The following is a 26,635-nucleotide window of genomic DNA, read 5'->3' as shown; positions in this document are numbered from 1 at the left end:
ATGTATGGCATGGTTTTTGAAGAGCTGGCAGCATCCATATACATTTTTTTAAACTAAATTTTTAAAAAATTCTGTGTTTTTTTTTTTGTTGTTGGTTATGTTAAAAGCAAACATGCTTTCCTTAGCAAGTAAGGCACTGAGAAAAGTGAAGATTGAGAAAAATGCCAAGTTAGTCAATTTGTGATAGCCACTGCTACAACAGTATAAAGGAATGTCCTGATGATTTTTCATACCTTTTTATTTCAATAAACCTAAAAGATGTTGCTCATGCCTCCAATGGAAGCAAGTCAGCCAGGTAGTATTCTTCCAATCTTAAAAAAATGGGAAAAATAACACCAACAAGAATGCCCATTAATATTAGCCATTCTGATTTGTGTGAGATGGTATCTCATTGTGGTTTTGATTTGTATTTCTCTGATGATTAAAGATGATATCATATGGTTGTTGGCCTCTTGTATGAGAAAAATGTTGCACATATACACCATAGGATTCTATGCAGCCATGAAAAAGAGCAAAATCTTGTCTTTTGCAACATGAATATAGCTGGAGGTCATAATCCTAAGCAAATTAATGTAGAAACAGAAAGCCAAATATAGCATGTTTTCACTTATATGTGGGAGCTAAACATTGAGTACACAGGGGCATAAAGATGGGAACAACAGAGACTGCAGACTACTAGAGTAGGGAGGGAAGAAGAGGGGTGTGGGGTAACAGATTACCTATTGGGCATTATGCTCACTTCCTGAGTGACAGGATCCATATCCCAAACTTCAGCATCATGTTATATACCCATGTGACAAACCTGCACATGCACCCCTGTAACTAAAAGTTGAAATTTTATATATATAAAAAGAATGCCCATTAGAGAAAGCTGAAACTTTAATTGAAAAAAAACAAAAACAAAAAAAACAATATATGCTATGCCAGCTTCTGCTACTTTTTTGCCCCTACCCAACAACCAACTGAACACTAAGCCTTGAAATCTTGGAATGCTTCTGTTTTATAGCCACACAAGGATGGCATACCTTTGTTTTAGAAGATAAAGTTTACAAAAGCAACACGTTATCATGATGGTCTCAGTGAAGAACAACTTTTTAATGAGAAGCTAATCAAAACTATTTCAAACTTAAACTGGAAATATTTAATGACATCTTTGGAGTAGCCAGTTATTTTTACACCTTAAAATCTACCTAAGATTTATTTTTAATGATTTTACAGGAAAAGAACAGAAAATGGGCGCAAATATTAGCTGTAAAAATGTCTGAGCTTCATTCACGACTTAACAGTTTAAATCATGTACAAGCCAGTACCATCCAGGGCAAGATAGCTTAATGATTCAGGACACCAGACTCATATCTTCATTTTCATTGACTTGTATGTTGACTTCTGCAAGTTATTTTCCCTCTTCGAATCTGTTTCATATCTTTCAATGGAGCAGATTGACTAGGTGTGACATTTTCATATCAAAGCTTCCTTGTTTATGCATCAGAGACCCCTAGGGACTGGACTGATCAGGTGTCCATCTCCCCATCTCCCGCATTCATTCTGCAGGAAAATACTGTAATTATGTATTTATATACTGGTTTTAGTGTTATTGTTGCTGTTGTTTTTAAGAGGTGCTTGCAACTATTAGAATGGATTATCTCTATGGTTCCATCCAACATCTATAATTAAGCCTACCAGCAATGGAAATTGGTGCTCAGAACTTGTTATTACTGTTAATAATGACACCAGCAGGCCGCTAAAAGACAGATATTTGTAATACAATTAGCCCCCCATTTAAAACCAGAATTTGAGGCGCACATTTATTTATAAGTTAGGTATTTGAGAGATGAAAAGCATTTTTCCATAGAACCAGTTTTTAAGGTGAAGTGGTTAGAGTAGTCAAAGATAATAATAATTATTAATAATAACAAAACAAACTAATTTAACTGCCACAGTAAAGACAGTCTGTTTTTGATAAATAGGAATGAGAAAAAATACTCTTGCAAAAGCTGCAGTTAAAATTTAGGAAGAAAGCAGTGTTATATTTTGAGGTTTTTAAACTTTGTTTTGAATGTTTGAAGACAAATGTTTTTAGAAATACAATATTTATTTTAATATCCTTTTGGTTTTAGAAGTTATCCAAAGTGACATGATTAGAGAGACACCTGTTTACTGATGTTGACATGGTGACTGAGATTTCAAAATTTAAATTAAATTAAAAAGTCAATGCCCACTTAACTTTATTCAGAATGAGAGGTTTGCTCAATCCCTTTTAAATCTTTATATTCCTCTTCAAGCTAAACCTAAAGACCTTGTGTCGGTGGTAGAGGAAAAAAAGCAGCACTAATAGATTTTACCATCTATTTCTACCTTTGTTTAAATATACAGGTTTTTAATCAGAAGATGCTGATAACTCAGGGAGTTGCTCCATTAAAACTGATGGAATACTTACATGTTTTCAAAATCTTCCCTCAAGTGCACATCTTGTTAAAAAGATCAGTAAATGGAGATCCAGAAAAATAAAGCTTAAGAGAATCTAAATATCTAGGTAACATATTCAACAGGAATATAAATATCTAGATATTGTGAATGCAATTAGTTCTACTTAACTAAAAGTATTTTTTGTTTTAAAGGGTTCCAGTGCTTAATAGAAAAATCCATTTCACCTATGCTGGAATATTTTCAGGCTAAATATTGTAATGGGAGAGTATGGTTTAGAATACACAGTGCATTAATAAATTGTTCAATATAACTAGTAAATGAGACACACATCAAAAGTGATTGTAACAATTGCTATAAAATTCTAGGTTCATCAATCTCAGTTCTTGGATGTTTACACATTTTGCAAGTGTCATGTACTCCTTCACCTCCAACACCAGAATAGTTGGGCATCACTCCGAAATTTTTGTTTCCACGATTATGGGAAGTGAATATTCCATATTATTATATCCCAAGATTGTACTTAACATAGTCAAAGTTATATGATCATTCTGACCTAAAAGTTAGTACACAGTGGGTACTCTCTATATATTTTAAAACCTTGTAATTGTGAAGAAAAATGATCTATCCATTTTTATCATTAAAATGAAAATTTTTTCTTAGCCTTATGTTTTAAGCACTAGTATAGGACCTCTTTCATTATCACAAATACACGAAATTCCCTTTGCTCCTTTATGATGGGGATGAGCAGTGTATACTCAAAATAACAAAAAATACATATTTCCGATTTCCCATTTCCCCTATTGCATAAAAAATGTATAAACAAGAAATTCAAAGGTTGAATGAACATATGCCATGAGATTTTAACCATTAGAGGAAGTGTGCTTCCTAGGTTATTATTTTTAGAAAGGTAATATGTACTTCTCCAGGCAGAGGTTCCACTTTGACACGAGCATGACATATATCTCACACAGTAATTCTGTGTCATTTGGGGTAGATTGGCATCATAAAAAAAAATACATATGCATTATGGCATATGAAAATTATAGCTTGATTTGATTTTTTAAAAATTTCAAGTAACACTATAGCTTCTTGGAATCATAAATTTCATAAGGAAAGAAAAATGATTTCTCTTTCTGGGAAGATAAAACTGAGAGGTGACGTCTTACTTTTCTTACCAAAATGTCAGCACAGTCTTTCAACAATGTCAGCATATGGCTGGATCTTGTCTTCCTTCTATATATTTTTTCTCCCACTGTGAAAGCTGAAAGTGATTGAAAGGGAGAGAGAAATGTACTGTACATTATAGGGTTCTTCAGCAGAAATTCCACTCCCCTTGCTTTCTTGCTCATTATCTGCATCTCACATGTATGAAGAAATTACACACCTAGTCGGGAAAATTGTTTACTATAAAATAAATTTTAAAATGCCAAGATTCTTAAAAATTATGCTTTTATAAAAATGTTTTATTTTCTTTATAAGGTTATAGGATATGCTATAGACTGTTTCTTAATTATTAGTTATGAGTTTCCCAATTATTAAAAAATTGGTTTCTAGAAACCCAAAGGCCACATAACAGGCTTTTGTATCATATAAAAATTAATCCAGTTTGTAAATAGAGGGCTTTGAAATAATTTTAAAATTCTGTTTCTGGAATCTTAACCAGAATCTCCATAAAATTTTTTAGAACTAAACTGATGTGGAGCTTTGGTTAAATGCAAATTAAGAAATGTCAAGAAAGATATTTAAGTTAGGTAACAAAATATAAAAAAGGGAGCTTAAGTTAAAAAGTAAAATGAAAAATAAGATACAGACAATATTTGGGACATGAATGAGAAATCGGAAATAAGATATAAAACATTTCATGTAGTAGTTTAACTAAGTAGGTAGGTAACAAGAGAAGCTTAAACAAAACAGGGAACCTTTATACCAAGCTTGTCCAACCCATGGCCCATGGGCTGCATGAGGCCCTGGACAGCTTGGAATATGGCTCAACAAATTCATAAACTTTCTTAAAACATTATGAAAATCTTTTGCCTGTTTTTTTTTTTTTTTAAGCTCATCAGCTATCATTAGTGTTAGTGTATTTTATGTGTGATCCAAGATAATTTTTCTTCCAGTGTTGCCCAGGGAAGCCAAAAGATTGGACACTCCTGCTTTAAACACGTATATACATCCACAAGCAATTGTAAAATAGCAGATTTGTATCTCCCTATGTTTATATAACATTTTAAATATTATAATATTACCATAATAATATTTCTTTTAGAAAACTGTTTTATTGAAGTGTGATATAGTAAAGTGCAGCTTAAGGAACTTCTGTATGTATATGCACCCTGGTAACCACCAAATTAAGATATAAGACATTGCAAAAGGTTCTCTCTTGCCCATCTCAGTGAATTTCCTGCTCACCCATGGTAACCCTGATTCTCTCTTACCTATTACAGTTGTTCTGCCATTTGTTGAACCTCACATATATATATATAAAATTATACAGTATGTATTTTTGTGTGCCCATCTTCTTTTTCTCATCTTTATATCTGTTGTAAATATCACATCTTACATATCCATGCTATTGAGTGTAACAGTAGTTCATTCTTTATTTCTAAGTAGTATGCTATTGATTAGGTGCACCACAAATTACTTACATAAGCGTGCTAATGGTAAGGGGCGGTGCAAACCTTCCATTCCCACTACACAGGTTACTCAGGCATGTCCTCCAGAGTCTCTTTTGCCACCTGTGATCTCCAAAGGAGAAAAAACAGTGGTGAGACTAAAAGCAGAAGATTCCCATCTTTTATGCAGTAGGATATGTTACCTCTTTTTTCTTCACATTTTTTTTTCACATTTCAATGACTTTTTTCTTCACATCTGATGATGAATACATTAAACCACTGAACTCAGATATCAAAACTTACAGAGAACCACTCTTTTCCATACTTAACATAATAGCAGGATTCAACAACAGATAAACATACATCACCTCTGACAGCTGTGGGCAAAAGAATAGGAAGAGGGGAGGGATTCGCTGGTAATGGAGATATTTTAGCCATTCTTCAGGTGGCAGGACACATGCATTTGGGAACATGCAAGCAGGCAGTCACATATTGATGGATGTGACTTGAAAAGGATGTCCCTAAGGGTATTATTTGATCTAAAAACATGTCCTTGGTTTTTCCAAACAGTTCAAGTAATTTCTCAGACTAAAACTATGTGAAGCATATTCTACGTAATTAGATTGTCACAGTTTATTTCCTGTTATCTTAGTACCTCCAGCTCTCTCTTTTGTTAAGGACCTGGATGACAACCCTTTCACTCTGACGTATGATTTGCATCTCAGCAAATAAAACTTTATACTATGCAAGACCAAGGTCAATTTATTATTATTATTATTATTATACTTTTAAGTTCTAGGGTACATGTGCATAACGTGCAGGTTTGTTATATATGTATACTTGTGCCATGTTGGTGTGCTGCACCCATCAACTCGTCATTTACATCAGGTATAACTCCCAATCCAATCCCACCTCCCCCGTACCCGTGATGGGCCCCGGTGTGTGATGTTCCCCTTCCCGAGTCCAAGTGATCTCATTGTTCAGTTCCCACCTATGAGTGAGAACATGCGGTATTTGGTTTTCTGTTCTTGCGATAATTTGCTGAGAATGATGGTTTCCAGCTGCATCCATGTCCCTACAAAGGACACAAACTCATCCTTTTTTATGGCTGCATAGTATTCCGTGGTGTATATGTGCCGCACTTTCTTAATCCAGTCTGTCACTGGTGGACATTTGGGTTGATTCCAAGTCTTTGCTATTGTGAATAGTGCCGCAATAAACATACGTGTGCATGTGTCTTTATAGCAGCATGATTTATAATCCTTTGAGTATATATCCAGTAATGGGATGGCTGGGTCATATGGTACACCAGTTAGAATGGCAACCGTTAAAAAGCCAAGGTCGTTTTTGAAGTAATTTATGTTCTCTTTTCTACAGCAATTAAAGTTAATTTGATTATAGGCATGTTTTACAAAATGTGAAAACTTAGAAAAAATGTATTCAAAACAAGTTTATTTTATTCTTTAAAACTTTGATTTTTGTGTCTTTTTGTAATTCTGAAATGGCAAGAAATTTTCTTCATGCAACATATTTATTTTTGATAAACAGACATTTTCAATGATGTGTCCCATTTTGCCTCATATTTGTTATTTATTGAATTATTTATTCAATTTTATTTTGCTTGAACCACCCCTTAAAGTTCAAACTACTTATTTGTAGCTCTTGAAAAGTATTGACATTTATGGATAAATTTATTGTCAGTTTACACAAAAAAATCAATGTCAAACTGTATCTTATTAAAATTAATAAGGCATCTATGAATTATATATTATCACTCTTGAAGTTTTATATTGTTTCACTATCTGTGATATTAATTCAATAATTAAAATACTTGATCAATTTATAAGTGCTTCTTTCTTCTACATCATTTTTTATTCTAGTCATGCATCATTCAACAAGTAAAATAAGTTTATTTTCAGAAATTCATAAAACTTTGGCTTTTTTTCATAAATAATCCAATATCCCTATAATTATATAGGAATTATATATATATATATATATATATATTTTTTTTTACAGAAAATAACTTCATTCTGCAATCGAAAGAATAACAGCAAGCTCTCATTGTACCAAGGTGGGTAAATTTTTCTTTCTTCTTAAAATGCATGTTTCCATGTCATAGAGGAGAAGGTGTATTGCTTTAAAAACTAATTTCTGTAGATATTCTGTTTTAAAAGACAATAAACTTTAGAGTATTCTACAATACTCACTTTTAAGCACGTAGTTCTTACAGATTAACGTATTACTTTGCATTGATGATTTTCTTTTAATGATTATCTCAAACTGTTCTGGAATAACCAAAATTTTGAAAAGCTGGTAACTGTATGCTAATTGATTATAACGTGTAAGTATAGTTTTGTCCAAACTAACGTTAGTTTTGGTGTTGACAGCCAAATTGTATGTTGCTGAAAATGTATGTTGTAAGCTCTAATTTCATTTAGATATTACAATATTTCATGGTACGTCTTATAAAACAATGGGGAGATATCCATTGTATGACACACCAGTGCACCTGACTGATAAACCCCCAAAGAGTGTGGATTAATGGATTCATGCAACCTGAAGAGAGGCCTCTTATGAAGCAGTATAGAACTGTCCACATTTTTACAAACACCTTTGAAGATGAGAGAGAAGTCATGGTTATTACATTTATAAATGGCTGGAAATCCGAAGATTAATTAATGTAAGATATAAGATGCAAGATTGGGAGGCTGAGGTGGGTGGATCACTTGAGGTCAGAAGTTCGAGACCAAATGGCAAGGTGGTATGGATTGTTGATTCCTTAATATATAAAAATAGAGGAATCGGAGATGTTTAGTCTGGAGTAAATAGCACTAAGAATATAGAAACAAAATAGATACCATAAAATATGTGAAGAATTTTCATGTTCAAGAGTTATTACATTTCTTCTATGTATCTCCAATGAGACAAACAGAAATACCATAGAGACATATTTTGTGTAAGTAGAAATAGGATGAATGGTAGGAATTTAATTCAACATTCAATCAGTGCCTTCCACATGGTATGCTAGACTGGGAGTGTGAATGAAAATATCAGATGAATAAAACATGGTCTCTTCCGGATGTTTAGAGAGGAAAGTTCCAGCTCAAAAAGCAAACTTCCCTTAAGGAAGTTTTTGAGTTAAGGGAAGTTCTGTGTATATATATATTTGCCAGCCCTTTTATGATTAGATGGTGTAGATGAATAGTTAGTCCTCCTAGAGAAGATTTTCACAATTGCAATGGGCCCACTTAGTAATGTAATAGATAGTGTTTTAATAGGGCTAAGGTGTGACAGTAACTTTTCTAGCTACACATGGCTTTTATTCTGAAATTTTCTTGGTATGTAGAGATGATACCTGGAGTGTAAATAGAAAACTTTGCATAGGAATAAGGAACATCTTGAGAAAAAGTAATCCAGATTTCTGCCTCACCGAAGATTCACCCTGTTAGAACCTCTGTCAAAAAGTGAAGGTTTCCAGATAGAACAAATCCTGAAAAGTCATACTAGGGTTTACATGTTCTTAGATGAGGGCTGGTTCTACCTGAGCCTGATGTTTACTCCAAAAGACCTGTCTGACCCAGCCACTTTGACGGAGCAGTTCTGTTTTAAGTAAAATGTTTGAGCATGTCAGCATAATCCAGAAGAATGATAATCTTGAGATGCTGATCTTCCTGATATTTGTTGGAATTATTATTCAAAAATGAAATAAAAATGACATTTGCTGGAAAGATGATTTATTTCCAAAGAGAGTATACCTGAATTTGTAGATGTATACCTTTTCCTTTCCAATCTTGTCTATTACATGTTAGAGTAGTGATGGGAGCTGAAAAAAAGACGATAATGCTTAAACTTACTCTCTTAAGTTAAAGTCTAAAAATCATGCTGAAATAAAAGATCAATTAACAGATAGAATGCATTTATTCACCGTAAAAAAAACCTTCTCACTTAGAATAGTATTTCTATGCTCAATTGTTTTAATATGAAAACTAACTTCACATAATAATAGAATAATCATTCTTTGCTGGATGGACATTATCAAATTGACTATGTCCCACCCCACACTAACTAAATATAAATTTATGCATTTAGTGCCTTATAATCAATATATATGTTTTAATTAAAATCAATTTTTTAAATTATACTTTAAGTTCTGGGGTACATGTGCAGAATGTGCAGATTAGTTACATAGGTATACAGGTGCTGTGGTGGTTTGCTGCACCCATCAACCTGTCATCTACATTAGGTATTTTTCCTAATGCTGTCCCTCCCTTAGCCCCCCACCCCCTGACAGGCCCAGGTATGTGATGTTCCCCTCCCTGTGTCCATGTGCTCTCATTGTTCAACCCTCACTTATGAGTGAGAACATGCAGTGTTTGGCTTTCTGTTCTTGTGTTAGTTTGCTGAGAATGATGGTTTCCAGCTTTATCCATGTCCCTGGAAAGGACATTAACTCATCCTTTTTTATGGCTGCATAGTATTCCGTGGTATACATGTGCCACATTTTCTTTATCCAGTCTATCATTGTTGGGCATGTGGGTTGGTTCCAAGTCTTTGCTATTGTGAACAGTGTCACAATAAACATACGTATGCATGTGTCTTTATAGTAGAATGATTTATAATCCTTTGGGTATATACCCAGTAATGGGATTGCTGGGTCAAATAGTATTTCTAGTTCTAGATCCTTGAGGAATCGCCACACTGTCTTCCACAATGGGTAAACTAATTTACACTCCAGCCAACAGTGTGAAAGCTTTCCTATTTTTCCACGTCCTCTCCAGCATCTATTGTTTCCTGACTTTTTAATGATCAGCATTCTAACTGGCATGAGATGGTATTTCATTGTGGTTTTAATTTGCATTTCTCTAAAAAATCAGATGATTTTAATGTGCTTTCAGGATTGAGAAGCACCATCATAGAGCAGTGGTTCTCAAAGTGTAGTATAGCCACATTTGTATCTCCTGGAAACTTATTGGAACTGCAGATTCTCTGGTCCAACCCTGACCTTCTTGATCAAATACTCCGGGGAAAGAACCCCTGAGTAATTTTTAGTGATATTCAAGTTTGTGAACAGTGTCATAATGTCATATAAAGAGCTGTAATTCTTCTACTGATGAATATGAATCAGACTTGTTGATTAACCAATTGCAACCAAGAGGATGTCTTGGAGATAAGAACCATATTCTATGTTTCTTCTGTATTCACCTGAAATCTAGATAAATGTGTGAAACATACATTAAGTTATCAGTAAATATGTGCTGATGAATTTGCTCCTCTGTATTTGAAGATTTTTATGCCTAAAATGACAGAATGCTGATTGCTGTGGACTGAATGTTTGTTTTCCCCCCTCCAAATTTATATGTTGATATTTTAATACCAAATGTGATGGCATTTAACAGTAATGTTTTTGGGAGGTATCTGAATTTGGATAAAATTGACATTCTAATATGGAGATGAAGAGACCAGATCTTTCTCTCTCTCTCTGTCTGTCTGTCTGTCTGTCTCTCTCTCTCCCATGTGAGGATACAGCAAGGGTGTAGCCTTCTACAGATTTGGAAGTTGGCCTTCACCAGACACTGAGTCTGCCAGCACCTTGAATTTGAATTTCTCAGCCTCTGTAACTGTGAGAAATACATGTTTGTTGTTAAAGCCACCCAGTGTATGGTATTTGTAGCAGTAGTCCAAGTTGACTAAGACATTGTTTATGTTCAACCTGTACAAAGCCTTTGTCTCTTATGTGTCATGTTTTATGCAGCATCAGAAGTGAATGGACACAGATAAAACCTTGCCATTCATTTATTCAACAACTATTCAATAAGTGTGCAACTATGTGCCAGGTATAATAGATCCTGGGAATACCTCAGTGAACAAAATAGACGAGAATTTTTCCTCTAGAAGAGATAACGCCCTGGTGGGAGAGGCAGAAAATAAGCAACAAACATAAAAGCAAAATACATGTATTATATTTGAGAGTTGCATGTATTATAGAAAACAAAGAGTAGGAAGGGTAAAGAGAATCAGGATTAGGGAGGATGGGAAAGGAAGTAGATGGGCCACTTGAAACACTAAATAGAGTTGATAGTATAAGCCTCAGAGTGGAGGTGAGATTTGAGCAGCAGCTAGAAGGAGGTGAGGGAGTGAACCAAGAAGGTGACTGCATTAAGAACTGAGAGAGGGAACAAAGAGGATAAAGGCTATAAAGCAGGATCATGTCATCAGTGTTTGAAAACCAACACGGTGGCCAGTGCAGCTGTATGATGGTGAGCAAGTGGAGGTGAGCAGAGAGAAGGTCTGGGAAAAAGCAAATAATGGAGCAGGGAGGGCCTTGTGGCCATGTGGAAGGATTTTTGTCCCTTCCTAGGAGTGGAATGGGAAGTCATTGGAATGACATGATCAGGCTTACTTTTTAAATCAATTACTGTAGTTGCTAGGTGCAACTGGAGTGTGGTAAGGGTAGTAGCAGGGGATAAATCAGAAGACTTGACAATAATATGGAGAGAAAAGATGATTGCTCAGATTAGGATGGCAGCAGACCATCTGGTGTCAAGATTCTAGAAATATTTCAAAATTGGAACCAATATAATTTGTTTATGAATCAGAAGAGCAAAGAAGAGGAATTATGTATCATTCTAAGGATTTTGGCTCAGGCAACTGGAAGAATGCCAGACAAACAAATGATTGGAAATGCAAAGAAATATATATATATATAAAATAGTAAGACTACATACATTCAGATTATCTTTCTTCTTAAGCCTCAAACTGTCCATTCCTGATGCCACAAAAAAGAATACCAGCCCTTAAGTCACACTGTGTTTGTCTTCATGCTACTTGATTGCTGAGTTTAAGGATCATGGTATCTATGTCCTTTTAAACTGCTCGCAGTACTTTCCCTGGAGGGTGCATACCCAGTAGATTTTTATTCACTTATATACTTAACAAACATTAACCCAGCATCCATCCCCAGGCAATTGGAAGGCACTGGTGATAAACTGCTAACAAATAAACATGGTGCTGCTAATATGAACCTTATAGTAGACTAGATCATCTGATCACATAGAACCTTTTGTTTCAACTTGAAAGTTATTTTATCTCTCTACATTTCCTGCACTGCCTGAGTAATACCTAAAAAGGGCAATCTCCCTAATTTACTTCTATGGCATGACTGACCTTAGGAAAGGATACCTGTACAGGCAACAGGAACAAAAATCGACAAATAGGACTATATTAAAATGAAAGACTTCTGCACAGTAAAAATAAAAATAATAAACAATAAACAGAATGAAGAGATGGTCTCTTGAATGGGAGAAAATATTTGCAAACTACTCATCTGACAAGGGAATAAAACCTATAATACACAAAGTACTCAAACAACCTAGCAGTAAAAAAAAAAAAAAAAAAAAAAAAATCCCATTAAAAAGTGGGCAAAGGACTGGACAGACATTACTCAAAAGAAGACATACAAACAGGCAACAGGTTTAATACTTAACATCACAAATCGTCAGAGAAATGCAAATCAAAACCATAATGAGATATCATCTTATCCAAGTTATAAAGGCCATTATTAAAAAGACAAAAAATAGCAGATGCTCATGAGAATGTGGGAAAAAGGGACCCCTTATATGCTGTTGGTGGGAATGCAAATTTAGCCACTATGAAAAACAGTATGGAGATTTTTCAAAAAACTAAAAATAGAACTACCATATGATCTAACAATCCCACTATTGAGTATTTATCCAAAGGAAAATAAATGAATATATCAAAGAGATACATACACTCCTGTGTTTATTGCAACACTATTCACAATAACCAAGATATGGAATCAAGCTAAGTGCCCATCAACCGATAAATCAATAAAGAAAATGTGTGTCTCTGTGTGCGTATATACACAATGGAATATTACTCAACCATGAAAAAAGATGAAAACTTGTCATTTGCAGTGACATGGATGCAACTGGAAGTCATTACTTTAAGTAAAATAAGCCAGGCATAGAAAGGCAAACATTGCATGTTGTTACTCATATGTGGGAGTTTAAGAAGTAGATCACGTGGAGGTGGAGAATGGAATGATGGATACTGGAGACTTAGAAGGGTATATGGAGTAGGGATGCGGGCGATGAAGACAGACAGGTCGATGGGTACCAACATACAGTTAAACAAAAGGAATGCATCCTAAGGTTTGATAGCAGAGTGGAGTGACTATTGTTAACAACAACGTATTGTGTTCTTCAAGATAGCTAGAAGAGATGACCAGAAGTATACCCAATGCATAGAAATGATAAATACTCAGGTGATGGATACCCTAAATATGCTGATTTGATCATTGTCCATTCTATGCATATAACAAAATTCCACATGTACCCTATAAATATGTACAAATATAATGTATCAAAAAACTAAAAAGTAAAAAATATCTGTAGAATTAACCTAAGCATAGGGCAATACTATGTTTCTTCAAATGAGACAATATAGAAAAAGGTAACAAAAGTTCTGTGAATTCATTAAGAAAAATGAGTAATATAAACGTTTCTGAAACAACTCTGGCAAATTACTTCACTCTTTTTGAAAAAGTACTATGCGTATGAAGAACAAAAACATGTCTTACATGGATACAGTAATATAGAGACTTTACAAAAAGATTTGACCTACAAGCCCTTTCATTTTACTTTTTTTCTTTTTCTTTTTAAAAAGCCAAAAAAGGAAGACCATAAGTTACACTTATGATAATGCACTGATTTATTAAAAAGATCATTTGTGCTTTCAATAAGGCTTCTTTATGAGTCTATGGATATTAGCAAAATTATTTTCATGAAAAGTCAAAGGAGTTTGCTGACAGATTTAAATTTCCTAGGTGAAGGAAAGTGTTACATGGTTTAAAAGACCAATGCCAGAAGGCTATCATTAAGAAATTTTATTTTCCACAGCTACAAATCCATTTTTTTCCACATTAAGTTTTAATTGTGATTTCACCTACCCGAAATGGGTCATGAAATAATCTGATGAATTAGATACAATTTTTCCATCATTTGATGAGATTTTTCTATTCTTTAGCTCAGAGGGCCCTTTTGATGCAGAAAGAGAAAATTAAATTATTACATTTTGAACCTTCTTTTAGTGAAAAGTTATGCCTAAGGGCGATACCCATAGAGAAATGATGAGTTCTCAGAATATTTTCACAAGACATATTCCCACGTCTTCATTTCTTCCCCACCCTCAGCAATAACAAAAACAAAACAATAAATCTTGCAGGAAAACACTGTCAGAAGCATAATTTAGCCAGTTCAAGTAGAATGTATTTATGGCACTACAGGCTTCCTTAGAAAAATTATTTTACAGTATCAGTTTAACAGTCATGCTTCTGCTCCAGGAAGCACTACCCAAGAAGTGCACTAGCTTGGAGTGCCAGCCGGTGGGTCGAAACCCTTGGGACATGCCAAACATGTGCAGAACATCATGATTTTCACCATGGGACGTCAGGGGAAATGTGTAGTTTTGTGTGAATGTGCTTCCAGCGAATATAGAAAATTCAGGAAATTCAAATGCATGTGATAGAGAAGATATGCGGAAGAAGCGAAAGATTTTCTATGAGAGATTACTACATGAAAGCAGGCCTAGGTAATCTTTGAAATGGAGGAAGGTAAAATTGGTTCTGACTATTTAGGGAGATATTGATGTGGTCCATAGCAATAACTTACATGTTATTCATAATGCATGTATTTTTCAACTGGCGTTTTTAAAGGATACAGGCCATTGCTTTTACAACATGATGCAGGTATGTATGCATGTTTGTGTGTACATATGTGTGTAGTATATACCAACTGGAACAGATGTACAGGAGTTAACTGATAGAAGGATCCTGAAATTTTTTGGATGGGGAAATACAGTTGGGGCTATTGTGGAAAGAAAAACACAAGTCTAATTTGCATGGTTTATGTCCTTCTAAAGCTGAAAATCCTTTCTGATTCCCTAAACTCACTTTCAAAGGCCTCTCTCTGCTTTGCTAAGGCACATTATACTTATCCTGAAATTAGGTTATCTTCAAAGTTATTAATTGAGAGAAGAACAGATGCCAAACACACACACACACACACACACACACACACACACACAGACACACACACATAAATATATAAATTAACTTCCAAATATCCCATTTTCCTCCATAGATTAAGTAAATATTTTAAAAAGAAATTGAACTGAACCTTTGGATGGCATTCAATGTTCTTCTACTCACATGTTAAAGAATTCTGAATATCTTGCCAAGCACATAAACCAAATTGTATTGGAGCAGTAACACTTTAATAAGAAGTCTCAGATATTACCTCCCTCCACCTGCACATGGCAGGACTCTCATTTATTGGAATTAGCCATTACCAATATGCCAACTCTCTCTTTTTCTAAATGTTTATAAGTCTTCATCTTCCCATTGACTCTATTCTTGAGTTTGCATTTTATTCCTTAAGAACCCATTCTCTGAATCTTCGATTTTTTTTTTCTTTTTTGCTACCCTATTCTTTTGCCATCCTGTACCCCACACCTAATGTCACTTAAGAATCATCTACATCTTCGAGACACTGCTAGTTTTATCACTAGGACACGGGCCTTAGATGAAAAGATCCTTTTCTTAATTCAAATAGCAAATGCAGTGTTATTACATTAGAGCTACAGCCAGCTATAGTGAACTTCTCTTCCTACTAACCACCTCTTTTATTGTGTCTGCCCCCTCTCTCTCAAAAAAAAATGTTAGTGTTTATAAGCAGTGGTGACAGGTTTGGAGAAGATGAATTTCATGGTGTTGTGAAAAAGAACAATAAGAAAAGAAACATTTCAGTCTTTGTTTTTACTGACTCTCCAGAGAATACCTGAAATTAAAGGAGGTATTTTTTTTTTTTTTAAAGTGGATACTAGGTCAATGGTTCTGGCTCGTTAGTTCAGAAAAACCTTTGTAAAGCAAAAAAAAAAAAAGTAACTTTTTCTTTCTTCTTAAAGTAGTACTATCTTAAGGAGTACTATTTCTTCGCAAGAAATCTGAAGTATGGGTTCCATGTACGATATCCTGGCTTTTCTACTACAATGGATTTAAGAGAAAGAGTCCTCTCATCCCACTCGCAAGTCCCTTGGTCTCCCTTCAGGGCAGCTGGGAAGGATTTCATTAAAATTCCTGAGGATTCTTACAGCACAATTTGAGACAAACAGTATTAAGGCATGCTAAATTCTGAAAGGTAATGTTTATGATGTGGGAATATCTCCTTATGATATATTCTTATTTGACAATTGCTTAAAATTATTACCTGAACATCTCTGGCTCAAAAGTAGAAATATCTAAAGAAAAGCATGGCATTATATCAGATTTGCCTGTCAGATTGTATGTTAATATTTCAGAGAGGCTTAGAAAGTAAGTGAAAACTATATCTCATTTCCACATCGAGCTATAGCCTATTTAAATAGCAATGGTAAAATGCAGTTGGTTTCCAAAAGTATCACTTCAACTGTGGTTCTCCAAAGACAAATGTACAAGGAGACCACATGCTAAGCAGCAGATTCTCTTGCAGAAAGAAGTATTTGCACCTGGTTTTATTTTGGTGCCACATGACACTATGGTAATTTTCATCATTCTTATAAATGTCATCTTCCTGGAGATCACCAGAGAGAATGAATGATGGGACTACTTCTATGATTCAAATAGTACCAATTAAGTTTTAGTCTTCTGTAGAAAAGATTTGTCTTTAAGTCAAAATTTCCTTCATTTAAGTTAGCTTATTTTACTCTGACAGGAAAATGTGTTTTTCTTATTAGGGTTTCAAAAAATGTAACACATTTTCTTCCTATCATTTACTTTTTTCTTTGTTTTAAGACAGGGTATCACACTGTCACTCAAGCTGAAGTACACAAACAGGATCGCGGCCCACTGTAGCCTCTACCTTCTGGGCTCTAGTGATCCTCCTGCCTCAACCTCCCACATAGCTGGAACTACATGGGTATAGCTGCACACCACACCACCAACCCCCGCTATTTTTTTTTTTTTTTTTTTTTTTTGTAGATACGGGATCTTGCTATGTTGACCAGGTTGATCTTAAACTCCTGGCCTCAAGTGAGCCTCCCATCTTAACCTCCGAAATTGCTGGAATTGTAGGCATAAGCCACCATGCCTTGCCTTTTTGTATTTTTCTAGAGATCTACAGTTCTGGATGAATCTTTCAACATTTGCATGTTGTTCTCAGTATAAAATCAAAGTCCTCTAAGTTTATTTCAACTAAGTTTTGAACAAAAATATCTATACTGTAGTCAGATTATCTATTGTATTTGTAGTGCTAGAATATTTGCCTCTACAGTTTGGTGCACACCTGAGCCCAATATACCAGATTACACTTGTCCTTTCCTTATAGAGGTACTAAATAAAATGCCTTCTCACATTTTATAAGCCATTTCAGAATCATGTTCTTATTAAACATTCTCTGTCCATCATGCTCACTCTGTTTTCAAGTCCTATAATATGTAGCTCTCATACGATGGATACCGTGCGGGGAAGGAGATTCATGTCCTCACTTAAATATGTCGAAAGTTGCTGGTGATCAAGATTTAACAACATGAGTTTTCTGTGTGTAGAAAACCAATTTGGTAACTACATAGTAAATCTTGACTAAGAACATCACTGGAAATTATAGTTAAAGAAATAAGTTATTTATTTTCATTTATGTAAGACTTAACAAATTATTAGTTTATCAACTTTTGGAAAAGGAAATAGGAATTCCAAAGAAATATAATCTTTCCTGTGAGATAATATTAAAATAGCTGTGAAAATGGATTATGTAGACAATGCTCATTTCTCACCATTTTTATGAGAGTTTTCTATTGTTTTAATAATTGATAGTTATGAATTAGAGGTAAGGGCATCTAAAATGCCAGGGAGATATTGAATTAACTATCTCTTGCTTTTCTGTGTTCTCCATGGACAATACATTCAATATTAAACTAAATGAAATGTGAGTTCGAGAGCAGTTTAGATATGTCAGGAAGATACAATTATATGGAAAAAGTTGCAAAAATTTAAAAATATATTTAAAAGATTACAAAAATTACAATGGTTACCTGACAATCTTAAAAAGCATATGGGCTTATTGTTTCATATTTTCTAACATATTCTATTACAAAATAAATTATTATTTGAGGAAAATTCTCTTGAAATGGTAATATTCATATTATAAATTAATAATACAACTGAGTTTGAATAACCATTCAAAATGACTGCAGAATAGTTTTCCTTTAAGTCTCAAAAACTGCATCTGTAAGTGAATCTCATATTCTAGTGCTGCAAAAGTGATGAAAGATTTTATTTAATTATAGCTGTCTTTCTTTGCCAATCCATGATGCCTTAGCCTAAAAAAGAACTCCTAGGACATGGGTGTAATATTGAATCTAAATAAAGTGTCAAAAAAGCCATACATTGTTATTTAAGTAGTGCTGCGATGTAACTCTCTTTGCAGTGTTTCCTCTTAAGGCAGGAATCACATCTCATACTTCTTGGGTTTCTTTTTTTTTTTTTTCCCTAGAGACTTATGTGCTCTAAAGACTTTAATATATTGACCAATATGTGAAATATGAGAGCCACATGTTAATAAAATGTTTGAACTGAGCTAAAAATGGAAATCGAGTACTAGTAATCTCTGTCTTCCCAGTGTTCTATCTCAACACTCTCCATTCAACCTGCAAGAGGAATGATATGGTTTGGGTCTGTGTCGCTGCCCAAATCTCATGTCCAGTGTAATCCCCAATGTTGGAGGAGTGGCTTGGGGGAAGGTGATTGGATCATGGGGACGAATTTTCCCGTTGCTGTTCTTGTGATAGTGAGTGACTTCTCTTGAGATACAGTTGTTTAGAAGCATGTGGCACCTCCCCCTTCTCTCTCTTCCTCTTGCTCTGGCCACGTAAGATGTGTCAGCTTCCCATTCCTCCATGATTGAGTTTCCTGAGGCGTCCCCAACCATGCTTCCTGTACAGCCTGCGGAACTGAGAGCCAGTTAAAGCTCTTTTCTTTCCTTCTTTCCTTCCTTCCTTCCTTCCTTCCTTCCTTCCTTCCTTCCTTCCTTCCTTCCTTCCTGATGGCCTCTCAGAGTCTCTCGCTCTCATCAGGCTGGAGTGCAGTGGAGCAATCTTGGCTCACTGCAACCTCCGCCTCCCGGATTCAAGTGATTCTCCTGCCTCAACCTCCTGAGTAGCTGGGACTACAGGCCTCTGCTACCACGCCTCGCTAATTTTTTGTATTTTTAGTAGAGACGGGGTTTCACCATGTTGGCCAGGATGGTCTGGATCTCTTGACCTTGTGATACACCTGCCTAGGCCTCCCAAAGTGCTGAGATTATAGGCGTGAGCCACCATGCCCGGCCAAAGCTCTTTTCTTTATAAATTACTGAATCTCAGGTATTTCTTTATAGCAGTGTGAGAACAGACTAATACAAGGCAGCGTGAACCTATTACAGTTCTTGTTTCAAATATTTATGCATTTATTACTCATTTGGCCTGAAAAACAACTTTCTATCTCATTTTCTCTTGCTAAATGTTGAGTTAGCTAAAGCATAATTTCTAGAACCTTGCCAGAACTCTTGGGTTTTTAATAAAAAAAGAAAACTTAGAGTTTCCGTAGCACATCTGCATAGCTAATGCATCACATATTATTAAAACCATGTTTGCATAGCTCTCTTCCTTGTATGATTTTAAGCTACTGTGAATTTCAGCTGTTTGTCTATAAAGTACCTAGTTGTATGTTTTTTAAATTAATTTATTTATTTTGAGACAAGGTATTTCTCTGTTACCCTGGCTGGAGTGCAGTGTGAGAACCCAGCTTACTGAAGCCTCTACCTCCTAGGCTCAAGCAATCCTCCAACCTCAGCCTTCTGAGTAGCTGGGACTACAGTTGCGTGCCACCACACCTGGCTAATTTAAACATGTTTTGTTGTTGTTGAAACAGGGTCTCGCTATGTTGCCCAGGTTGGTCTTAAGCTGGGGGGCTCAAATAATGCTCCCATATTGGTTTCCCAAAGTGCTTGGATTATAAGTGTGAGCCACCTGGCCCCTAGTTGTATTTTTCTCCATATTTATACTTTTGGGGGCTCATTGAACTTCAAGAACTTCTAAATTTGTATCATTCACCTAATTGTGAATTGTTTTAGTCATTAGTTCCTCAAATAGTTTTTCTCATCCATTTACTATCTTCTCTTCTTCAGGGCCTCCATTTACACATATATTTGGCATTTACATATTGTCCAACAAGTCCTTAACATCCTATACATTAAAACAAATTTTCTGTTTTTTTTTTTTAAGATTCGAAATTTATTTTTCATTTTGTAAACTATCTTTTTGTTTATCGAGTCTGTCATCTATATTCTTCTAGTAAACCATTCAGTGAATTTTAAATAACAGATATTGTATGATTTTACTTCTAGATTTTATATGTAGCTATTGTTAATAGATTCTAGTTCTTTATTGACATTTTCGATCTTTTATTTATGATGTGTATGTTAGCTCTTACCACACTGAAAGTGTTTAGAATAACTATTTAAAATCTGAAGTCTTTTTTGATCATTCCAACATCTGCGTCATCTCATAGTTGGCCTTTGTTGATTGCATTTCACCTTGAGAATGTGTTATCTTCTGTTGTATATATGTCAAATACTTTTTGTTTTTGTATCCCACATTTTGCTAACGTAGTATTATAGAGACTTTGAATTAGTTTATATTATTCCAAAGTGCTGACTTTTTTTTGGTATTAGCATGTAATTAATTTTACTGGACTCCACATGTGAAATCTCATTTTGAATTTTTCTTTTCTCTTTTAGAAAGGTTGTTTGCTACCTGTCCCACACATGTATGGTCAGACCTCACTCAGTCAGAGACTTAAGTACAAATATGCCCATAATTAGAGCTCCCCTTGCTGGTTACTCAAGATTCACAGTACTTAAGATTCAAACTGAAGAATCAATTCTCAGATGACTTAATTGACACTTTGGCAACACAAAACTTAAGTCTCTTTTAATATATTGAGATTTACTAGGTCAAAATCAATTGTTATCAAAGGTTTTCAAATATATAATTGAATAAAGAAGAAGATTGCATTTCCATTTTGCAAAAAAATTCATTCATTCTTTTTATTCCTATAGCCTTCATCTATCATTCATCTTTCAGTCTCAAAAGTTGAGTCTACCTCCTCTTTTAATGCTATTACATGTACCACTTATATGTCCCTTGTCTCTGTCCCATATCTCAACATTTTTCTCTCTCTGTTCTTTCCCTTTAATCCTTTGTTTTAAACTTAGGAGAGTGGGTTCATACATAAGTGATCTCTACTAGCTGTTACCATTTTATCTCCACTGACTTTGTCCTTAGCCTCTACAATCCGACTTTCCTCCCAGTAATTTTCTACTCAAAAGACCTAATTATTAAATCCAAAAATATGTTGAAAAACAATGCTTCAACCCTTCTACTATGCCTTCTGGCCACATTCTTCACAGCTATTTACAGTACATGAATCATCTTTTTTATCCTCCTTACTCAACCCAACTCTCTCTGCAACTCTCTGCAATTCTCTCATTGGTGATAATAACTCATAACCAATTAAATCAGTCTTTAAAATGTCAGTAGTTATGTCTGAAATATTCTATGAGATTCCAGACCTAAAAGAGGGAAGTCTAGGAGTTTAAGGCTATATGAGCCATAATCATGCCACTGGTTTCCAGCGTAGGTGACAAAGCAAGACCCTATCTCTAAAAGATAAAAAAGGAAAATTAAGAAGGAAAGTCAGACTTTTCGAGGAAATAATGAAGAAGCAACTAAATATAAATAGGAAAGAAGGCAAATAAAGAGAAACTAGCTAGTTAAATCCAGAACCCTGTGTCAGCTTCCATTGCCCCACTTGGGCACAATAAACTTGCCTGTGGTGATTTTTCTAGAGCTTCATGTTCTTGTAGCCTGTGTTAAGACAAACTTTTTTAAAAAAATTTTTATGTGCAGCACCACAGACTTCTGACAATTCTAGCACTCCTTTCCTATCCCCATAATAGAGTAAGCACATGAGTTTTGGAAAGGAAAATGGTGATTTACAAGTCTTATAGCCAAAGTTGAAATACTCATCCACAAAGTTCATAGAAATGTGGACTGGGTCAAAGCTCAATAAAACGTGAGACGGAGACTTCAACATTGACAACATTGGGAGTCTTTATTGAGAGTTACATAATAAACAAGCTCTTCCAGTAAATTTGAGAATACCTAATCAACTCTTTTTAATTTTTTTATTTGAAATAGAGTCTCACTCTGTCACTCAAGTTGAACTGCAGTGGCACAGTCACAGCTCGCTGCAGCCTCAACCTCCCTGGCTCAAGCAATCCTCCTAGCTCAGCCTCTGGAGTAGCTAGGATCACAGGTGTGTGCCACCATGCCCATCTAGGTTTTTTTTTTTACTTTTTGTTTTTTACTTTTATTGTATTTATTTATTTATATTTGCAGGGAGAGAGTTTTGCCACGTTGCCAAGGCTTGTCTCAAACTCAAAGACTCAAGCAATCCTCCTGTCTCAACCTCCCAAAGCGCTGGGATTACAGGCATGAGCCATTGGCCCTAGCCTCTTTTAATGGCTTTATAACTGAGAGAACTGCTCTGAAAAACCTAATGCATATCACTACTCAATGGACAGGCCTCACAGACTTCCTTCCAAAAAAAGATATCACCAACCTCTAGGACATGAGTCAATTAGAGAGATCAAGTAGTCATATTTACTTCAAAATTTTCTTGGTGAAAATAAGTTGCTATCATCTTTATTAGGTCAATCTTACTGTTTCATTCGAGTCTTATGTGTCCTTACAAACTTTTGTCTGCTTCTTGAATGAAAATTTGAGAATATTTTTTTCTCTCTTACTGTGATTTTTAAATCTGTTTAGTTGTGTTAATATGTGCTTCATATATTATGAAGCTACTTTATTGTAAGTATTCAAGTACAGATTTTAAAATCCTCCTGTTGAGTATACATGTTACTGTCATGTAATGAATCTCCTTTATACTGCCTCTTCCTTTTGCCTTAAAAATACGTTTTGTTATATCAACTTCATTTTTGATTGGTTTTGTCTAGTATGTCTCTTTGCAATTCCTTATTTTCAACTTCGTCATTATTTGCTTATTTCTGATTTTTAAGATATCTATGACTCTTCTTGATTTCTAAAAGTTGTTAGGTTTTGCAATAGTTAATTTTACCTGCCAGGTTGGATAGGCCATGGTACCAGTCTTTGGTCAGACACCAGCCTCGATGTTGCTGTGCAGCTATTTTTAAAATGCAATTGACACTCAAATTAGAAGACTGTGAGTATAGCAGGTTACTTTCCATAATGTGAGTAGGCCTCATCCTATCAGTTGAAGGTTTTAAGAACAACAACAACAACAACAAAACTAGTCCCCCAAGGAAGCTTCCGGACGGTTTTCTCACTCAAACTGCAATATTAACTCTTCCCTGGGTCTCCAGCCTGCAACCCTGCCCTGCAAATTTCAGACTTGCCAGGCCCCACAATTGTGTGAAACAATATCTTATAGTAAATCTTTCTCTCTCTCTCAATAGAAAGATAGATACTTATGGCCGAGAGATCTAGATATATATAGATATAGGTATATGGATATAGATAGATGTAATATTTATGTCTATGTACATGTATAGCTAGCTATGTACACATACACATGCATTCTGTAGTTCATACACACATACAGACTTATATATAGAGAGAATATATGTACACAAATGTACACATGCACACCCATTCTATTGATTCTCTTTTCTGGAGAACCCTGACTAATACAGATTCTTTTCTCAAACTTTTCTTGGTCTTAGTTTTTTTTTTAAAGAAAGTATATATTTTACTTTTTTTGTTTATTCATTTCCATCTCATTTACTCAAACATATTTATTTTATAACCAGTATTTAATTATTTTATTATTAAATTTTTAAGAGTCTAAATGTTCTTTGTGGGTTTTTGTTTGTTTTTCTGCTTGCATATTCTCACTCATTGTGCAGGATCAATTTGGCTTCATCCCTAATATATTTTTGTACTTTAGATTGAGAGCATACCTTTTGTGGGAAATCTGAGGGATCTGGGTTGTGGGAAGTCTCTCTGAAAAGGACTTGAAATGGCCCAGGAACTACCATCATGAGAACACTTTACATTCTTTCCTTGAGTCTGGGTTTCCTATGCCAGAAATGTGGAATAACCTTAAACCTCAAACTAACATAAGACAAGCCTAATGTTATGATATTTAGCAAAACTCTTATTTTTCACCTAAGCTCAGGCAAAAACCACATGTTTGTTTTGTAATCTTTTACAAAAGGGTAATATGTATTTTTTTTTCAATTTTACATATTCACTAAAGGTGGAGACTTTTAATGGTTCTGGTTGTTATTTAGGGGTTTCAATTCTAAATGCCCACTTTGAGTAAGTTAGCATGACTCTGTAGTCAAAGTGATGCCTTCTTTTTTTTTTTTAAAGTAATGCCTTTAATGTGCCCTCCTCCTATTTTCTGAGCTGTCCAGTGCCCTCAGGTCTGTGAGACATTCAAATTTTCTCTACAGTTATTAGCTTGCTCTTGATTTATTGTCTCTGGGATTTCTTTTATGTTTTTAAATTTTCGGCTATAATGAGAAGCATGTGTAATTTATTCAGCATTTCTACTTTGTTTATATCAAGGTGTTCACAGAACTTGTAGCTCGAAATGAATTTTTTCTTAAACAAATTAAAATTAATGTACTTAGTAGAAGAAAGAAAATTTTAGTCTTATTTGTTAACCTTAGTGTTTTGAAAATGAAAATTAATTTTGGAGTTTGTACCTTCCTTTCTATATATGTGATTACCTTAAACATAAAAACAAAGTAACAGTTTCTTCTCTTCACTGCTGCATGACTTACACCCTCTCAATTCCATTAACAGAAGAGTTTCTTTTTTTCTTTTGTAGTTATTAGTAAACAATGGAGAATATCTGTAAAATTTAAACTCATTTATTGCTTCAGAGTTCAAAATTTTAGTGAATACTCTTACAATTATCTTAAAAACTATCATTTTACAAATCATTTAAGAAAAATATATGAAGAATGTTTTAAATGATCATAATATTAATATCTACATGGAGAAATGAGAGTACAGAACATGATTTTTCAATTATTCTATTGGGTTAATTTCTTTGTTGTGACAGTATTTGTGCTAATTTTGTCTTTCATTTTTTATTTTGTCTCTCAGAGGTGTCAAGTAAGCAATATAATGGTGAAACTCACTATTTTATTCCCACGATTAACATTTCTCTGAAGTTTAAGAGTATGTTTTTGAGTATGTGTGTAAGCAGACTTTTAAAGTAGCCTAAAAAATGGATATTTCTTAAAAAATATTCTACTTTGTAAGTTTCTATGTGACACTTCCAAGAACAAAACTAAAAAATACTACTTTTACACTGAAGTGACTAATTCCTCAATTTATATCTCTGAAACTGGGGTTTAATAATACACAGTTTAAGATTTTATAAAGAGAGCAACTAGCCCAATGGTAGACACTAAGTATTTTCTAATAACCTTTATTTTTTCACTTTAATTTTATTTCCTTTAGAACCTGAGGACGTTTACTACATACATGGGTCTATTCTCCACGCTGCTTAAAGGACTATAGTTCAGACATAGTTTAGTATCAGTGTTCAAAGGAATCTGAAGTAGGACATTGCCATCAATTTTAATGAGTTAATGATACAGTAGACATTATTAAAAATTCTTGACTCTTTTAAATGAATCTGGACATCTCAGCAAGCAAATAATAATGCCTTCTGATTGAAAAAGTAAACGGGAAACAATATCCGGTTAAAAATATTTTTCCATGTGTCTGTTGGCTGTATGAATGTCTTCTTTTGAGAAATGTCTGTTCATATCCTTTCCCCACTTTTTGATGGGGTTGTTTGGTTTTTTCTTGTAAATTTGTTTGAGTTCTTTGTAGGTTCTGGATATTAGCCCTTTGTCAGATGAGTAGATTGCAAAAATTTTCTCCCATTCTGTAGGTTGCCTGTTCACTCTGATGGTAGTTTCTTTTGCTGTGCAGAAGCTCTTTAGTTTAATTAGATCCCATTTGTCAATTTTGGCTTTTGCTGCCGTTGCTTTTGGTGTTTTAGACATGAAGTCTTTGCCCATGCCTATGTCCTGAATGGTACTACCTAGGTTTTCCTCTAGGGTTTTTATGGTATTAGGTCTAACATTTAAGTCTCTAATCCATCTTGAATTACTTTTCGTATAAGGAGTAAGGAAAGGATCCAGTTTCAGCTTTCTACTTATGGCTGGCCAATTTTCCCAGCACTATTTATTAAATAGGGAATCTTTTCCCCATTTCTTGTTTCTCTCAGGTTTGTCAAAGATCAGATGGCTGTAGATGTGTGGTATTATTTCTGAGGACTCTGTTCTGTTCCATTGGTCTATATCTCTGTTTTGGTACCAGTACCATGCTGTTTTGGTTACTGTAGCCTTGTAGTATTGTTTGAAGTCAGGTAGCATGATGCCTCTAGCTTTGTTCTTTTGACTTAGGATTGTCTTGGCAATGCGGGCTCTTTT

General features: G+C 34.6%; 1 long non-coding RNA gene across 1 annotated transcript in view; it reads left to right on the top strand.

The window, feature by feature from the left end:
* LOC108581846 overlaps window positions 1–9,146 on the top strand; it is a 214,548-nt gene extending 205,402 nt beyond the window's left edge. The window contains exon 3 of the long non-coding RNA XR_002516620.2: window positions 7,059–9,146. This is a non-coding gene — a long non-coding RNA (uncharacterized LOC108581846). The remainder of the gene's footprint in view (window positions 1–7,058) is intronic.
* Window positions 9,147–26,635: the final 17,489 nt, after the last annotated feature.

The sequence above is a fragment of the Papio anubis genome, chromosome 14 (assembly GCF_008728515.1).
Source record: "Papio anubis isolate 15944 chromosome 14, Panubis1.0, whole genome shotgun sequence".
NCBI classification, from domain to species: Eukaryota; Metazoa; Chordata; class Mammalia; order Primates; family Cercopithecidae; genus Papio; species Papio anubis.
This window is presented reverse-complemented; position numbering and strand designations above follow the sequence as displayed.